Genomic DNA, 4,208 nt, shown 5'->3' with positions numbered 1-4,208 from the left:
TCTCCATTGTTATGAAAGCGATGTGTAATTAAAAGTTGTTTTAGCTCTACTCCAAATTTATGAAATTCCTTAGTTTTTTTTATTGTAGCAGCAATACGCTAAAAATACATTGGGTTGATGATGTACATTTTTTAGTAAAGGGGTTTTTTATAGGTGTCACTGCAGCTATGAACCTGATTATTCAATGCTCAAAATTCCTGGTGAGTTTTCGGAACGCACACATATTCAAAAAAGTACATACTAGGAAGTGTCATTATTTTAAATTCTTTGAATATTTTCCTGCATGGCTCTCTAAAGAGAACTGCTTTCATTGTTCTCACAGCCCTTTTGAAGATTGAAAGATTATTTTGCGCTACTTGTGTTTTTCGAGAAGATCACACCATAGCTAAGCAAGCTGTTTAACCGTCACAGTAGGCACATAACAATGATTTAATGCCACAACAGCCCAAAGTATTCTTGGCACGCGACAGTATTTACTTAGTTTTTCATTCAAAACTTCTAGATACTTGTTCCACCTCGAGTACTCCAGCACCCACATGCCCAGGAATTTTGTGTATGGAGCTTGCGCAGTGGTATAGTTCCCTAACTCAGCTTTTATTCTGATTCTGGCTTTATTTCCAACATTACTAAAATTCATTCATGTCGATCGCATTCTTTTGAAAGTTTTCCAGAGTCCATAAATGAAGTTCTTTTAAGACATTTTTCAGTTTGGGGAAAAAAAGTCAGGAGGACTCAAATGACGTGAAGAGATGGGCTGTGGAATAAGTGGAATGCCTTTCGAGGTAAAAATTCTGTGATGGAAGTGACCGCGTGACATCAGGCGTTGTCGTGATGCAGCATTCACTTGTCAGCAACTTCCGCTCTCGCTTTTCCTGAGCCTTTCGATGACATCTTTGTAAAACGATTGGTTGTCAGTTTGTCCTGGAGGAATACATTCTGCCGGCCGCGGTGGCCGTGCGGTTCTAGGCGCTGCAGTCAGGAACCGCGGGACTGCTACGGTCGCAGGTTCGAATCCTGCCTCGGACATGGACGTGTGATGTCTTTAGGTTAGTTAGGTTTAAGTAGTTCTAAGTTGCAGGGGACTGATGACCTAAGATGTTAAGTCCCATAGTGCTGAGAGCCATTTGAACCATTTTGAGGAATACATTCTTTAAGCACGATACCCCTATTGCCAAAAAAGAGAGCCACTCAGCTCTTTTCCGGTCATGGAGATGTCTCACAGTGTGACTGCTCTGTCTACCAAAATGTCTGAAAAATTCGGTCACCTCTTATCTCACGACTGAACCATTCGTGGTCACTGGCACTCCTCCAAACAAAATCAACGGACACGTTTCATCGATTGTGCTTCTGATCAGTTGTGAGGTTTTTCTTCACCATGTTGGCACAAACATTTCTCATGTGCAAAACATCAGTCAAAATTTGATGTACAGTGAACGTATTTAAGTTTAAAACGCCATCTATCGTCCTTACGGTTAAACGTCGGTGGGATCTCACAACAGCAAGCACAATTTCGACGTTTTCGTCCGTTTCTGAAATTGAAGGTCTCCCTGAGCAAGGTTCATCTTCAACGTGTTCTCTGCTTTCCGAAAATGATTTGTGTCAGCGAAATGTTTATTCTTTTAATAAGGAATGTTCCTCATAGGCTTGTTTCAACTTTTCACAGGTCACACACGAGGGTTCCCCAAGTTTAACACAAACATTATGACATAACGTTCCTCTAAACTCCGCTGTTCCATTTTTGTAACACACAACAAAAACACAACTTCACTGTCGGCACTCTCAAAAATCACACGATGGCTGTACGGAACTGAAACACGGACTAAGTGGAAGGGATGAACACACTGGTCTACTCAAGAATAATAATACAGGGTTGCCAGGTGGCTCGCAGTGTTGTCTCCTTACTTTTCACACACGCCTCGTGAATGTACTCTCTCGCAGGTACCTGCCGGTCAGGGCGGCGATGTCGTTCAGTGGACAGCCCCTCCAGCACCCGCTGCTGGAGAGGTACTTGTCAGCCGCGCCCGGCGCCCCCCAGGAGAGCCGCGCCGTCACCCAGCCTGGAGGCGCCACGCTGCCCGGCGGCCTCCTGCTGGACGGACAGCGCATCCTCGACTTCCCCGTCCGGCCGGACGACGTCTGGGTCGTCACATTCCCAAAGTCGGGTGAGTCACAACAAAGCCAGTCCGCCCACCTCTCCTCACATAGCCAGGCGCCTCTTCGAAAGAGTTTGGTTACTGGCCGATGTAAGAAACAAAAATAATTAAGACAAAGATTTGCAAGCGTTTAGTGCATAAAATATGACCCTACCAAGTACCACACCAGACATGGGACTGGATTCAGAGAGAGATTTTTTTATCTTACACTGGCTGACAAAAGAGGTGATGCCGCCACAAAGGGAGGACAAAACGAAATGAACTTTACCTGTTGGAGGATATGTGATGCTATTTCAGCGATTACAAACCGAGTCAGAGTTGCAAAGAACGTGGCAGTACATTGACGTGACAAAACTCATTGGACACCTTTCAGCGTCGTGTCAGACCTCCTTTTCCCCGGCATAGTGCAGCAACTCGGTGTGACATGGACTCGAAAAGCCGTTGGAAGTTGCCTGCCTCTTCAACTGTCCACAATTGCGAAAGTGTTGCCCAGGCAGGATTTTGTGCACGGACTGACCTCTCGATTATGTCCCGTAAAAGTTCGATGGGATTCATATCGAGTGATCTGGGTGGTCAGGTCATATACTCTAATTGTCCAGAATGTTTGTGAAATACCTGGTCATAAATCAGCCTGTAGTGCCTCCTCGGTGTCAGTGATCGTGGCGAAAAATTGGCTGTAAATCTGGGTGGGTGGGTGCAAGCATTGGGACAACTTGCATTCTGGCCCAAAGTTCTGTTATCCAAGATGGCGGCGATGACGTCAACAACTGATACAACCATCCTGCCCTGGTGGGAAGTTCAAATTCCATCACGACAATGTAACCTCTACTAACCCAAGAAAGGCCAGGAAGTTAGATTACTTGGGCTACCTCCACTAACCTAACGCCCCCCCCCCCCCCTCACCACCAAGAGAAAAATGGCGGGAAGCAATTCAGATTCCACCAGAATAATGCATCACACCACGGTTATCTCTACTAACCTAAGAAAATCGTCGGAAGATAGGTAACTTGGGATACCCCCACTAACCTAAGACATGCAACCACCACCTCCTCCTAGGGATTCATGGGAAAAGGACTCAACTAGTGCCGGGCTGCTGGAGAGAGGAAGGAGTGTATTTGGAACAGTTTATTTAGGGATGGAGTATATTTATTACACTGATACAAAACACACGCTCTGACATGCTTGGGTTCACACCACACAGCCTACAGACGTGTAAACCACTAAGAGACTCTGCAAACATGCTTTCTGATAGTCAACTGTCGAAATCATGCACCAGTCTTTATTTACACAATTTGAGGCACTACCACAATCCAGTGTGTTCACCACAAGGTGCAGACTCCAACTGACTTAGTGCACAGTACCATCACTAGAGAGCACTATCATCCCACATCTGTTCGAGCACTTTCTCTCTTCTGCAATTATAATGCTACTTGTGTGACGTGTGTACCCCACATGCGCATACTGACATCACATCTCTATCTACATAAGCGCCAAGTCCTCTGCTGGACCTCGCGCACGAGTGTTCACCGCTGCTGATGTCATTCCCCTCTCTACCTGCAGTCCAGCGAAGACCTATTTGCAGAGCGAATCACCCTTGCAGATGCTATAGGAAAAACTTTTCCACGACTCGTGACATATGTCTGTGATGTGCATACTGACATCACAGATCATGCAATAGAATTTCAGGAGGCTACCTGCAACACCGCGAAGTGACACGGCCATCAGCTGTCAAACCACGCACAGGTGCCCATTCAGGTCCCGCAAGTGTGAGGCAGCAACATCCCTTTCATACTTGATACCTGAGAAATGCCTCTCAAAATATGTGTTCTCCTAGACACCACTACTGACACGACCGGGCGGGAGCGAAGACGTTTTGCAGACCGCGCTGACACCTCCGCGAGCTACCACTGGACGCAAGCCAGCATGACTCATCGCTCTCATGTCGCTGCAGGTCATCACTTGATGACGTCATGGCCGCCGTCTTGGATAACGGTAGTTTGGGCCAGAATGCAGGTTGTCCCAATACTGGTACAGCACTACCTACATGCAGTAATG

This window comes from Schistocerca piceifrons, chromosome 9 (assembly GCF_021461385.2).
Source record: "Schistocerca piceifrons isolate TAMUIC-IGC-003096 chromosome 9, iqSchPice1.1, whole genome shotgun sequence".
NCBI classification, from domain to species: domain Eukaryota; kingdom Metazoa; phylum Arthropoda; class Insecta; order Orthoptera; family Acrididae; genus Schistocerca; species Schistocerca piceifrons.
The sequence above is the reverse complement of the archived record's forward strand: the minus strand, read 5'-3'. Positions refer to the sequence as shown.